A 15973-nucleotide genomic window follows, 5' to 3' on the forward strand; every position below is an offset into this window, starting at 1 on the left:
AGCTGAGGCCCAATAAAACCTGATCTAATTATGTGAAATTGATAAACTGATAGGATAACTTGAATGTATATTTTGAGTTTATTTAATTTATAGTTTTCGGTAATGAAAACTTAATCCAAAATTGTTATGTATCTTATAAAAGACATGGATCAGATTACTGACTCCAGCTGTGGTCTTCCCATCTTTAAATAATCATTGCTATTGCTTTCTACCTCACTAGTCTACTATATTTAACTCAATGAGGAAAGAGGGAAAACAATTACGAGTTATACGATTTAATAAAATGTTACTATAAACTAAACTCATAATCTCTATACTGCTAGAAAAAAACATCTCATATATTAAAATCAATGAGAGAACGCAACCTCCCAAGCATCCAAGATACAAGAGACCATAAATTGAAAAAATGAGCCGTAAATATAACAACCTTCTTTATCTATTGAGTAGGATAGATACATGTATAAAGGACACTATGAGAAAATTACCCTAACTGCAACCTAAAGCAGAGAAGGGAGCCAAACAAAGAACTATAAAACTAAACTATATACCTTCCATACTAAATATAGTGAGTACAAAAAGGAAGGAGGAAAGAGAAAAATTGATGAAAACCACAAAATACTTAGGAAAAACAACCAACTAGACCAGGATAAGAATAGAGAACAAATATACCACCGAGCTGAGAACATAGCACACAAATAGGGGACACTCACGACCAACCAAACAAGAAACAAAAATGAGGAAATGACACTAGCAAAACACCTAAGAGCCTGCCTACTTCTAGTAGACCATGATGACTTCTGATATGTCATTAGGTTTCTTCAGTTGAAAGTTGGGCAAGAATTTGAAGTCAAACTTCTCTTTGCTGGACTTTTTTGAGTTTGGGGTGCAAAAGTTTAGAGCCTCTATGTTATCAAAAACCACCCCAGGATGGATGTAGGCTTTAAACATGTCGAGGTAATTAAAAAGCCATTCCTTGCTCTCATCCTCTATAATCCCTCTCCAATGGAGGAGGAACTGTAAACTAGCCTCCATCCTTGGCCATTCCTAGAAGAAAGCTAAGTTCTCGCGAATAACTAAAGAAGGGCAATGAAAAACTCCATCCATGTTAGGGATGCCCAGAGTGAGAACCATATACTTTTCCAGGAGGGGAATCCAAAGCTTTCCATCAATGCTTTTAACTACTTCTTTCAGTCCCTTTTTCCAGAATAGATCAAAAATGTTGCAACAGAGCATGATCATGGCCCACGGCTCCACCCTGGCTCTAGCCAAACAACCAATAAATATCCCAATGATGTTGCTATTGGTCTACCATGTGCATTCATAATTGAAATTTCCTTCATCGATGGCCCTGTTGACTGTTATCCTTGTCATATCATCGATTGGCTTTAGAATTCTACTCCATCTCTTCAGTTTAACATTGCCCTAGAAAGCCATGGTTCTTACTTCCAAAATGTGAAAGAGACTGATGTTTGAGTCCATCTAAAAGTAAAGATTTAACCCAAGGATAGAGAAAAATAGTGACAACTAGTGAATAAATAGAAAGGGGCAAAAGGAAGGACCTAGAAACACCTAGAAACCATGACATCAACTAAGGATGACACCAGCCTCGGCAGAGGCATGAGGGAAAAAAATGACAAACTAATGATGAAACCGACGGGGAAAAACAACTAAAAAATCATGATAAAAAATCAACAGGATGGTCAACAGGATGGATGCAAGTACAAAGAGGGATCAACGAGAATACCCAAAAATGAACAATGTAGGAAAATAATAGAAGAACTAGCTCCCTTATGAAATTAATAAGCCTAAATTTAAAAGGAAAAGAAGACTCCGACTAGTCAAGGGAGTGCAAATAAAAGAAAAATTAAATGGAACTTGGGTTGATCTACTGAGCTAATTATGTGAAAAAATCATATAAAATTGGACTTAAAATAAATACAAGATAGGGAGGAAGAAAAGAAGGAAAAAGAAAAAATATCCAATCAACCACTTAGGACTATATATTATTAAAAATTAAAAAGTCTTCTCCATCAATGCCTTTACTAGCTAATTGATCTGCCTTTTTGTTACCTTCCCTAAAAATATGTCATATTTTTATATTTGGGAAGAGGTCCATAATATTAAGAACTTCTTCTAATTTGGAGTTGAGGACCCAATTTGGCGTCAAGCACTTCCTGATAGCATTAAGAACAATCTGGGAGTCACCTTCAATGATTATATTCGTATATCCTAAATCTAGACATATTTGCAGACCTCCTTGCAAAGCTTCTAATTCCACTAGATTATTAGTAGTAGGGTCTAAAGGTTTAGCTCTTTTAGCGATCCACCTTTCGAATGCATTATTGACAATACACCCAATACCGGTGATATCTAGATTAACTCTGGAAGCCCCATCGAAGTTTAACTCGGTCCACCCCATTAGAGACGGAGTCCATTTGCAGAGTTCCCTTGCTTCTTTGGTATTTTTTTTATAGGTAAGAGGGGGATTAATAAGATTCATCCAGTTATTTTTTATAAAACCATCCCAATTCAAAAAAGAGCCTTCCTCAATCTGAGTTTTCTTGAGATAGGAATTTAAGGTTTCAACTATGTGAACTTTGATTTTTTTGAGGATCTCCTCTAACCACATATCCATTTATAGAAAATTCTTCGATTCCTTTCTTTCCAAAGTTCCCATATCATAATAGAAGGACTAATATTCCAAATTCTACTATAAACATCATTGTAAGGCCTAGTAGGCCATCCTTAAAGACTTCGAAGAGGGAATTAGGCAAAGGAGTTGTCCAGCCTAACCTCTGTTGAAGCCAATCCCAAAAAAGTTGAGAATATGAATATATATATAGAATGTGGTTAGTGTCTTCACTCTCTTGTCTACATAACTCACATCTTGATGGACCCTTGATACCTATCTTTTTTAAATGATCAGCTGTTAGAACTCTATTTTGAGAAGCTAGCTAGAGAATGAAGCCAACCTTGTGCAGACAGGATACATCCCAACATAGATTCAATGGGATGTCTACTTCTCCCTAGTAAAAGGAGTTAATGATAAGTATGTAACCATACTTGACACTATTTCTCTCATCTTTAGAAGTTGCCCATATGAGGTTGTCCTTTTGTTCTAGTTTCTTGATTTATCTACTCCAGAGGAGTTCCTTGAAAACCTATTTTGCAATTGGGTCTATATCTAAATTATCTACTGACTTCCATTTCCATCTAAAGACTCCGTCAGAACAAGATATAGTTTTTTAGTTGCTGACCTTATGCCCCCATGCATTAGTTAGACTATGCTTGATGCTTTTTGGGATCCCCAAACTATCTACTAGGGGATACCCATCCCAAGAGTCTTCCCAAAAGAAGGCTTCATCCCCCATCCCTACATCCTAGGTCCCAAGTAAGGTATCTAAAAATAAGGTCTTGACTTTTAGCAATGAAGTTCCAACTATTAGAGCCTTTAGGGAGAGACTTCATTCTAAAAATAGAATAGGGATCAACTGCATTAAGATATTTGTTGTATAGAATTTTGGCCTATTTTTGTTCTCTTTCAACGAAAAGATGTCAAGCGAGTTTAGCCCCAAGAGCTTCATTTTTCCAACATAATTTTTTAATGCCTAACCCCCCTAAATCCTTTGGTTTACATATGTTGTCCCATTTGATAAGAACCAGCCTATTTGAATCTGTCAAATCATTCCAAAGACATTTCTTGAATTTTTCCTCAAATTTCTTATACATATTTTTAGCTAAAGGAAGGCAAGAAAGAGGATAGGTTGGTAGGGAGATTAGGACAACCCTAATCTTAGTAGTTTTACCTGCTTTAGTGAGATTTATTTTTCCAGCCTCCTATCTAAGAGTCTAATTTATTGAGAACACTAAGCCATGCCTTATTTGATCTACTTCTTTTTTCTAACGCTATTCCTAAATATTTTCATGAAAAAGATCCTTTTATATAACCCATGATGTTGCAAATCTGGGATTCCTTATTAGACTTGGTCCTGATGAAAAAAAATTCAGATTTCGAGGCATTTACTTTTTGGCCTGAAGCTACCATATACTGTTGGATGATAGACTTAATGTTTAGGGCCTCTATTGTTGAACTTTCACAAGGTAGGATGGTACCATCTACATACTATTGATGAGTGATATTAGGAACATTTTTTGTGACCTTGATACCATTAATTTTCCCTTCTAAGTGAGCTTTGGTTAATGCCTTTCCAAAGGCTTCTGCCATGATAATGTATAAAGAGGGGGATAGCGGATCATCTTGCCTAATGCCTCTTGAGTTCTCAAAGAAACCTTTAGGGGTTCCATTAATGAGAACTGTTATTTTGGTTGTGGAGATGCATTGATAAATTTAGTTTATCCATTGATGAGAAAATCCAAAAGCTTCTAAGACTTTACATAAAAACCTCTAGTCAACCATGTCATACGCTTTTTGGATATCTAGTTTCAGAAACATTCTAGCCAATTAGTTTTTGTTAGCTAAATGCAAAGTTTCTTGGATAATCAGTAGACCATCTAAGATGGATCTACCTGAAACAAGCCCAGTTTGTTCTTCTTATATAGTTTTTTGAAGAATAGGTTTAAGACGATTGGCACAAATTTTAGATACGATTTTATAGATAGTGATAAAAAGGGCTATCGACTTGAATTCATCTAGGTTTTTAGGATCATCTTTTTTAGGAATCAGAGTGAGAAAAGTGGTATTAATTTTTGATAGTATTGACCCCTCATTTCTTGAAGCTTCAATGGCTTTCCACAGATCAATTCCAATGATATCCCAACACTTAAAAGAAAAAGGCTTGGAAGCCATCTGGGCCTGGGGATTTTTTTGGATTCATGTCAAACACCACGCATTTGACTTCTTCCAAGGTTATTGGTTTATGTAATAATTTATTATCTTCGTAGGACACCACTCTCGAAATAGCCTTCAACATCTTTGATTGAGCTATTAAATTCGAATGTTCATAATTATTTAGTAAGTTTTGAAAATGGCTAACAAAGACCTCAGCTATTTTATCCAGGTTGTCTATGGTTAAGCCCAAAGAGTCCTTGATTTTAGTTATGTTACTATGAGCTCTGTTCTAAAGGGTGCCATTGTGAAAGTATTTTGTGTTTATGTCACCTTCTTCTAGCCATTTTTCTCTTGACTTTTGTCTCCAAAAGACTTCTTCTTTGGCCAAGATAGCTTCCTGCTTGGCTAGTAGTTCTTTTTCTAAGTTGTAATTGTCATTATTCATTCCCTTTTTAATTACTTTTTTATTTATTTCTTTTAGTTTCCCTTCTATTTCATTTTTTTTTGGTCAGTAATAAGTTTGTATTTTATTAATAAAATTATATTTACATTGAAGACAAAAAGGTCCATATTTCTATCATAGAGGACCATCATATACAATATGCCTTATTTCTCCATTGCATACATTACAAAAAATGCCTCTTTAAAAGGCTAATATGGTTTAATTTGCACATCCTACAACTATATCCTTTTCATCTTCTACTACAGTCATGATGACCTCAGCATTTCAAAAAACTTTCGCTATAGCGTAAATCAAAAACATTTTATTTTGATTGCTCTCGACTTCTTGAGTTTTTTTCACCATTTGTAGAGCCACTTAAACCTCCCTTTGCTCTACCTTCTACTCCAAAGGTCCTTCATTCCTTACAATCATGGCTTTATTTTTGTAGCTGCATTTTGTCATTACCACCAAAAAACCTCCCTCAAATTTTGCCATCCTACAAAAAGGGTTTACATTGTCTTCATAAAAAATGGGTGCCGACCTTTGCTTTAAACTCTACAAAAATTCCTAGCCGACCTCTTTCCCTTTGGGAAATTAGTGGGGCAAGTGGCCTTCCTTTTTTTGTCTTGATAAGACTGAATATTAGTTTTTAGACTCTCCCATGCTTGGCAACATTCATTACTATAAGTGTCCCTGTCAATCTGTCCCCATGGCCAATTAACAAAAGGGAAAACACCTTTCTCCCTCCCTTCATCATCATCCTCATAACCTTCGCTGAAATCGAAGGCCCACCCGAGGTGTGCCCACTCAAAAAGTGTCTCCAATTCTAGAATTAAGGCCTTTTCGAAGAGAGGCTTCATTACTTAGGCCACATTTTGCTCGTGGTCTCCCACCTGCAGACCCCAAGCCATCAACATCGCCGCAATATCCACTTGAACCTTCCAATGATGGTCTACTTCTTAAAAGATGGGGCCCATGGTTTCTTGCATTGCTCAAATAACTTCTTCTGATGGGCATTTCACCATTTTCTTTAGACGTCGGTCTACCACCTGCCCAAACAAAGCTTTATATTGCTTCTCCATCTTAAATGTGAATGTTGAGTCCATTGGACTTGCACAATTTTCCTTTCTTAATATAGACTTATGCTTTGAAAGGCTACCCCCCTTTCTTATTTTAAGAGCCTCTTGCATGATTTTTTGATCCAACTCTATCAAATTTTAATGCATTGACATTATTTTTGAAAAATAAAAAAATCTCTATTGCCACACATTTCCATTTTCCACACAATCCACAAGGACTAATCACTCGTTAGAAATCTATCTAAATCCTCCTTTTCTGACTTACCCATCCTTTGAGAGATTTCATTTAAAGTTACCTACATTCCATAATCATTAGTTGTGTGATTCAAATCCACTCCATCATTTAAGTGTTCAACCCAAACTATTTCATCATTTAAGGATATTGCCCATTTTGACAAGATGTTCACTTCCATATTACCTTCACATTTGATGTGAGTAATCTTAAAATCTTCAAAGTGACTTAATTCTTGCACAATTAAGTCAATTACCATTTGGAGATGCCATGCATTGATTTACATTTTTGAGATAGCCTGCACCACTATCAGGGAATCCCCTTCTAAATGCAGCTTCTTGATCCCCTCCTTTCTTGCTAACCTTACTGCTAACAGGGCTACTTGACACTCTATTGTTTTATTACTGCCTGTGGGTAATTTTTTTGCTCCTTTTAGTAAAATGTGTCCAGCACTATCTCTCAAAACAACCCCAACACCTGAGATCCCTAGGTTGCCACTCAGCTCCATCAAAATTTTATTTTACCCATCCTTCCATTGGAGCATTCCATTATATCTTTTTCGACTTTACCTTTTTCTTATTAGTTATCAATGCCCTAAAGGGGGATTTAAATCTTATCCCTGACCATGATGATTGTAAAACACTATCTTCTTTTGTGTAAGGTATCTGCATAGCTTTTCTTTTTGTGGTTGAGACACTTACTGTCTCTTCTATTGCATTAATAATCCTATTTAAACATCTTCTCAAATTCTCCTTTTCTCCTTGGAAGATCCTTCTATTTCATTCCTTCCATAATTCCAAAATAATCAATGATGGGGAAATTAACCAAATACTTAAGAGAGTTGTTTTTCTCTACTCCCTTGGCCATCCATCAAAAACCTCCTTGAGGTTTTGGGCTCTGAGACCTTGCCATCTCAATTTGAATTGAACCATATCCCAGCGTTTCCTTGCATACTAACATTGAACCAGAAGATGATTTAAAGTTTCCTCATTCTTCTCACACAAAGGACATCTTGATGGTCCTATTATGCCTATTCTCCTTATCCTTTCCACAGTTAAAATTCTACCATTATAAGCTAGCCATGCAAAGGCACCCACCTTGGGTAATATATCCTTATTCCAATAAGGAACTTTTGAGGTAAAAACTTCACTCTTAGTTTCAACCAAAATATTGTAGCCTAATTTGACTAATTAATTACCAAACAGAGATCCACACCAAATAATTTTATCCTTCATTTTACTCACAAGCAAATTCCTTTCATTTAAGATGCTCTCCATTTGTTGCTTTTGCTCATCAGTTAGCTCCTTTCTTGAAACATCTTTCTAGCACCATTCCTTTCCTGCCAAACCTTCCTTTTTTTCCATATAGTCAAACAAAAAATCCCCCCATCTTTCTTTAAAGTATGTTTTAAGCTCATTACAACTTTCATCCTTCCCAAAAACTTTATGTCCATTCCAAGAGTCTTCCCAAAATTGAACTTGTTTCCTGTCCCTGAAACGCCATGAGATATGCTTCATAATTAATTGTCTACAAGATAGCATGAAATTCCATATTGCCGATCCTTTTGGTGGATCTCGCACCATCAAGATCCTTTGGTCTTCATTAGAGTCTAAATATTTACCTTCCAAGATTCTCACCCAGTAGAGCTGTGGATTTTCATACATTTCTGCTTTATTCATAAGTTGCCAATTTCTTATCCCCGCTCCTCCCTCATCCTTGGGTCTGTAAATATTTTCCCATGCGAGTAAGGGTATTTTATCCCCTTCATTATATCCATTCCAAAAGAACTTTCTCATCTTCTAATCCAGAATGTAGACAACTTTTTTGGGTATATCTAAACAAATGTTGCAAAGACTAGCATAGCGAAGATTATTGTTTGAAGCATAAGGATTTATCCTACTGAAGATAACCATTTTCCTTTCCAACCCTCCATCTTCTTCTAGCATTTATCTATCAAATTATTCCATAGTTCTACTTTATTTTTGCTTGCAAAAAAGGTATCCCTAGATACTTACTTGGCATGAGCCCAATTTTTATATTCATGATCCTACAGATTCTAATTTTAACACATTATGGGGTGTTGAAAAAGAATATCTCTAATTTATTCCAATTAATGAACAACCCTGAAATCCTTCCATATAGTTTTAGAGTGTACTTCATAACCTTTTCTTCTTCAACACTTTCTATACCTGCTAAAAATTTATCATCTACAAATTGTAAGTGAGTAAGGGCTTCTATTGTCTCTGTTATTTTGATCCCTTTCCATAGTCCCTATTCTCGTTGTCTATGGATTAGCCTTCTAAAAACCTTTTCCATAACAATAAAGAGAAAAGGGGATAGGGGGTCACCTTCTCTAATACATTTCTCTTGGTCAAAAAAACCTTGAGGGCTTCCATTTATCAATATTGAGAAGCTAGGTGTATATGGGAAACTTTCTACCCATTACACCCATTCCTGTCCAAACCCAAACCTCCTTAACAAATTTAGCAAAAAACCTCTGTCAACCTCATTATAGGCACGTTTTATGTCTAATTTAACCATTATATTTTTTGTTTTTGAAGCTTGAATAGTGTGAACTACTTCATGTGCAACAACAACCCCCTCAAATATGGATCTTCCTGGTAGGAAACCGCTCTGTTATGTTGAAATGATTGAGCTTAAAACTTGTTTGAGTCTATTAGCCATGACTTAAGAAATAATCTTATAAATTGTATTGCATAAAGATATTGGTCTAAAATCTTCAAATGTCGATTGTGTAGCTTTTTTGGCACAAGAGCTATAAAGGTGTTGTTGAAATCTTTAAGGATGAATCCCCCTTGCCTTGATTCCTCAACCACTTCCCACGTTTCTTTTTGAAAGATAAACCCCAATTTTTGAAAGAACATTGCTGGAAATCCATATGGGCCTAGAGCTTTATCCCCACCTAAACCTTTTAAAGCTTCAGTAACTTCACTCTACATGACTAGAGCCAGTAGTACTTTATTCTGAGATTATGTAATCAAAGTTAGAATGACATTCAGAACATCTTCCACCTCATTTTGGTTTTTTTCCTCCTATTGTCTCATATCAGAAAAGAAATTCACTACTTTTAAATTGATCTTCTCACTATCTTGGATGACAGCCCCTTCTGAATTTTTAATCCCAAAAAATTTATTTGCCACCCTTCTATTTTGCACCGAATTATGAAAAAAGAGAGTATTCCTATCTCCCTCTCTTAACCATACTTCTCTTGATTTATGCCTCCAAAAATTTTCTTCTTTGATAAGACACACATCTAATTCCTTTCTCAAAGCTTTCTCTTCCTTAAAATCCTCTTCAAACATGCCATTTTCAATGACTCTTAGGCTTAAAATTTGTAATTTCTCCTCTATGTCCTTTTTCTGTTCAAAAATATTCCCAAAGTGCTCTCAATTCCAAATCTTCAACTATTCCTTAAGATATTGTAATTTTTTGAAGAAAATGAAAGCTTTGTTACCTTTTCTTGTTGGAGCATTATTCCACCATTCCGCAATCAAAGCAACAAAGCCTTTAGTTTTAAGCCACATAGCTTCAAATTTGAAAGGGCATCTATCCAGAGTTTTTTCATCTTGAATTCTCAAAAAAATAGGGAAATGATCAGAGCCTTGAAAAGGGAGAATTTCTACAGAACATAACCAATTTGCCTCTGTCCAGTTGCCTAGCACAAAAAATATGTCTAACTTTTCAACTATATGCACAAAACCCTCTCTTCTATTAGTCCATGTGAATTCCCCTTTTTTGAAAAGGATTTCCAATAATCCACTATCATTAAAAAAATTACTGAAATCTCTTTGGCTTTCTGAGCTCCAACCTTTCCCATCTTTTTTGCCTTCTGGGTTCAGAATAACATTAAAGTCACCACCTAAAATTACCACTTTATTGCCTGAATCTTGCAATTTAGCTGATATGGTTTTCCATAAAATCATTTTTTCTGCATTACTATTTTGACCATATATATTTATCACTGAAAATAAACAGTGTAATTGTTTTACATATACTTTGATCCATTGCCAGTTTATGTCCAATTGGGTAACAGTTACCTCTAAAATATATGATCTCCATAAAAAAGCCATGCCCCCTAAAGCACCCTGAGACCCTATCAAAAAACATTCCATTTTTCTAAATTTATTCTTGAAATTAGTGAAATCCTCCTCCTTAATCTTTGTTTCTTGTGGCATCACCAAATCAAGACATCTTTTGATCAATCAAATCTTGTTAGGGGTATTGCAGCCCCTAACATTCCATGATAGTATTTTCATGGCTCTTGGGAAAAGGCTAAACCTTTTTCTAATCTTAAAATTTTGGATTGGCTTGTTGCATTGCCTACCAATTCTAGTTTTAACTTGATAGATTTGGGGCCCCTTTTCTTTTTGCTCCCTACATTTGGTTTATGCTTCTTAGAGCTTGTTTACTCTATAGATTGTTCATCCAAGATACCTAGGCACTCCAATAGACCTAAATCATTTAAGTTATCCTCCCTCTCTGGAGTGTCTTGAGATGATTCTCCCACTTCCTTCAAGCTACTACTATCCATTGTTTCCTCAAAGGAGCCACAAAGGTTTCAGCTTGGGGAGACCTATATATCCTTAAAGACATTATTTTCCTCTCCTGGCATTATCATTTCTCTTTGATCTCGCATTATCAAGGGTGTCCCCAATATTATTCCTAAAATTCCTTTAGGAGGTGCATCTAGGTTTTTAGGTGGGCTTTTATCTATTTGATTACCAAACACCGGGGCTTTAGAGGGAGTTTCACTAACCTTTTCATGCATAGTTGTTGTCTTCTTCGTGTTGTCCTTTTGCATCACCTCTCCCTTATTGCCTTCCTAGTGATCCATAGGTGTTTTTGTAACCACTTGGGTTGAGATTTTTTTGTCTTCATGAACCCTAGCTTCTATTTCCAAAAAAGATTTATTCACAGTTGTTGTCTTTATAGTTTTTCAGTTCTCCTACTGCTTGCTGAGCTCTTTAAGGTGATCTTGATCCTTTACGCTTTTCTCCTTCTCATTTTCGAATTCCCTTAATTCCAACTCCTCCAAAAGTTTATCAACATCTAATCCCTTCCCCTTCAAAGATCTACTACTCTGGAAAGCCTCTTTCAAGATTGGATTTTCCTCCCCATCCCATACCTCAATAGGTTTTTTCCATACTCCATTTTCCATGCTTAGAGTGATGAAGTCTAGGATAGGATTTCCTTCCTTCATATTTATAGGGACCCTTGGGTGAGAGGATGAATCTTTTAAGTTTAGAACTTCCTCTACTCTGATAAAGGATCCAATCGTATTCCCAATCTATGTTAAAACCTCCTCCCCCCAATATTTTGCTAGTAAGTTGTAGAGATTTTTCCATATAGGAAATATCTGCAATTTTTCTTTACCTAGGTTAGAATTTGGCTCCCAATCCTTCAAAAAGATTCCTTGACCTTCTAGAAGGTATGGGCCATTATTTAGGATGTCCAACTTATCTACTTTGTTGGGTGTAATCCCCATGTAAAAACCATTTGTTAGGGTTTTTAGCCTACATTCCTGTAATGTCCCTTTACTGATTTTTTTATGATATTTCCAACCTCAAATCAGAACTTTAAAATCAAACAACCAATATTACAAAGATCTGCCAATTTTCCAATAAAACCCAAATCGGGTATGTCCAAATTAGTGCCAAAAACTTCACAACTTCACAAATTATTAATAAATCTGAAAATGGACATTTTTACAGAGATTTCAGCAGCATAACAGCCTACAAAATGACATTTCCAGATTTGTATAGCCCTTACACAACAGATCACAAATGTAGGGCAAAACTATGCTCAATCGGGCTCCCGAAATTAACACAAAAATGCCCGGAAACACCACAAAACACTCATAAATTATCTCAGAAGTTTAATCACGACCCAATACATATATTCAGCTCTATTTTAACATCATAAAGTCTGAAATAAAACAGCAAACCAAACTGATATGAAACACACAACTGAAAACCCAAATTCAAACCAAAAAAAACCCCGGAAACACCCAAATCGGCACTATTCAGCACAAGGGCAAACTCTGTATGAGCATGCACATGGAATGGCTTCAAACTCCCGTCCTTAGCCTTCCTGGAAACCTGCAAACTCCCGTTCTTGGGTCTCCTTCTCCACAGGTTTGGCAGCCTCTGAAGAACAACAAGAAAATTATCAAGAATCAAGATGTAGAATGAGCCCAAAATGCCTCCAAACCCCTTTTAAAGAGGGCATAACCCTAACTCACGTCCAAGAGGGGTTAATAAAATATAATTTAATAATAATTTTTATTTATTAGTCCATTGGTTTCCAAAGATTAACCCTTTTTTCCGAAATTTCACCTTTTTGGAGCCTGCCTGCCTTAACAAAGTTTATTTTTTTTAATTATTTGAATAGGGGACATGAAAATTCCTCCCCTTCCAAATATTGCTTGTCCTCAAGCAATGAAGGTTGGAATTCTCAAGAATATGTTCTCCTTCCCAAGTTGCATCCTCTAGTGGTAATCCTTTCCATTTGACCAAATGCTCTATGATGCTCCTATTTCTCAACCTTTTCTCTCTTGTATCCAAAATCTCTTCTGGTATCAAAACTAATTTCCCTTCATCATCAAGAGGTGGTAATTCTGTAGATACTATGGTTTGTTGGCCTAGAACCTTCTTTAAGCAAGATACATGAAAAATATTATGTATTTTGCTGTTTGGTGGGAGCTCCAATTCATAAGCTACCTCTCCTACCTTCTTGATGATTTTATAAGGCCCATAGAACCTTGGCTTGAGTTTCTCTGCCCCACTTCTCTTCAAGGTGCTTTGCTTATATGGCTGCAACCTAACAAATACCAAATCTCCCACCTCAAAAGATCTTTCAATCCTTTTCCTGTCAACATATATCTTTTGTTGGTTTTGTGCATGTTGTAGATTATCCTTGAGGGACCTTATTATGTCTTGGCTTTGCTTGATGAAATCACTTGCTGCGGGTACTCTGCTATCGGAAAGTATTAGATCAACAAAGGAAAAGGCATCGTAACCATAAAGAGCACGAAAAGGAGGCATACCAATAGACATGTGATGAGATGTATTGTAACAATACTCCCCTAGGTGTAACCATTTCACCCAAGCATGTTGTTGATTTGAAACATAGTTCCTCAAATATCCTTCTATCCATTTATTAACTATCTCTGTTTATCCATTTGTTTGAGGGTGATAGCTAGTACTGGGAGTGAGTTCAGTTCCTGCCAAATGAAAGAGCTCCTTCCAAAAAGAGCTGAGGAATCTACTGTCCCGGTCACTAACAATGTTTCTAGGCAAACCATGTAATCTAAAAATTTCCTTGAAGAACAATTCGGCCACTTGTGATGCCTTGAAATCAGATGTGATGGGAAAGAAATGTGCATACTTAGTTAGTCTATCTACCACCACATATATGCAATCCTTACCTTGAACCTTGGGCAACCCAGTGATGAAATCCATGGAAATACTTTCCCATTTTTGTTCAGGAATAGGAAGTGGCTGCAACAACCCTGCAGGAAAATTTTGCTCACTCTTGCTTTGTTGGCATACCATACACTCCTTAATGTGTTTAAGGACATCCTCCTTCATAACCTTCCATGAAAACCGCTCTCAAATTTGCCTGTATGTCTTGAAGTATCCCTGGTGACCAGCCAAAGGTGTGTCATGAAAGGCCCTCAATATCCTCTCCTTAGTTTTTGACCCTGGCACTAAGAAGATCCTGTTCTTGTAATAAATCAATTCATCAACAACCTTGTACCTGTTATCATCCACTAACTTATCCAAAATCTTGGTGGCAAATGAATCTTTAGCATACTCTAAAATTATGGAGACTTTCCAATCAGCAGAGATAGACGATAAGGAACACAAAGTGGGCTTTCTTGAGAGAGCATCAGCAACCACATTATTCTTTCCTTTCATGTATTCAATATCAAAATCATAAGCTTGCAATTTGCTTACCCATTTTTGTTGACGATCATTCAAATCCCTTTGGTTCAAGAAGAACCTGAGGCTATTATGGTCTGTCTTTACAATGAATCTCCCACATACCAAATATTGTCTAAACTTATGAAGTGCATGCATGATTGCCAACATTTCCTTATCATAGATGGAGTACCCTTTCTCTGATTGATTTAATTTTTGACTCTCAAATGCTATTGGATGTCCCCTTTGAGTTAGGACAGCCCCTATACCTTCTCCTGAAGCATCACATTCAACAACAAAAGGTAAAGAGAAATCTGGAATTGCAAGCACAGGGCATGAACTCATTACCTCCTTAAGCTTATCAAATGTTTTTTGTGCCTCTTCTGTCCAAACAAAAGCTCCTTTCTTTGTCAAATCAGTCAAGGGGGCAGCAAGCTGAGAAAATCCCTTGGCAAATCTCCTATAGTAGCTACACAACCCGAAGAAACCTCTCAACTGTGTAAGATTAGCGGGTGGAGGCCAATCCAAAATTGCCTGGATTTTTTGTTGATCAACCTGTACTCCTTTAGAGCTTATAATATGTCCCAAATATAGGATCTCTGTCAAACCAAACTCACATTTAGATAGCTTAGCATAGAAGGATTGCTGCTCCAAGATTCCCAAAACAGTGTCTATGTGCTTTAGATGCTCTTCCCATGTTTTACTGTATATCAAGATATCATCAAAAAATACCAAAACAAATTTTCGAAGATGCTGACTGAATACCTTATTCATACAAGATTGGAATGTTGCTGGTGCATTAGTGAGTCCAAATGGCATAACAAGAAATTCAAAGTGCCCATAGTGACATCTGAAAGCAGTCTTTTCCACATCTTCACTCCTCATTCGGATTTGATGGTAGCCTGATCTTAAGTCAATTTTTGAGAAGTATACAGCACCATGTAACTCATCAATGAGTTCATCTATGCGTGGTATGGGATACCTATTTTTTATGGTCTTCTTGTTTAGAGCCCTATAGTCTATACACATTCTCATTGTACCATCCTTTTTCTTGACAAGTACCACAGATGATGCAAATGGACTAGAGCTAGGCCTTATGAATCCCATGTCTAGGAGTTCTTTAATAGTTTTTTCAATTTCTTCCTTATAACCTCTTGGATGGCGGTATGGGGTTGTTATAACTGGTTTGGCACCCTGTTCTAACTCTATAACATGCTCAAAACCTCTATCTGGTGGTAATCCTGGAGGCAAGTCATTGAAAACTATACTATGCTTATCAAGAATATTTTGAATTTCAAAATGGAAATTACCTTGATTCTTGGGAGAGCTTGTTGTTTGGATTATGACTCCTGCTGCCCATGTTACTTGTCCTCTTCGAAAAGTCCTCTCCATCCTCTTTGCAGAGACCGCCTTAGGTGCTCCATTCGATAACCCTCTCAATATGACTTCTTTCCCATTGGAATGAAATTTAAACTCCATAGTTTGATG

The sequence above is a fragment of the Cupressus sempervirens genome, chromosome 3 (genome assembly GCF_028749045.1).
Source record: "Cupressus sempervirens isolate cs-2001-9-10 chromosome 3, ASM2874904v1, whole genome shotgun sequence".
Lineage (NCBI taxonomy): Eukaryota > Viridiplantae > Streptophyta > Pinopsida > Cupressales > Cupressaceae > Cupressus > Cupressus sempervirens.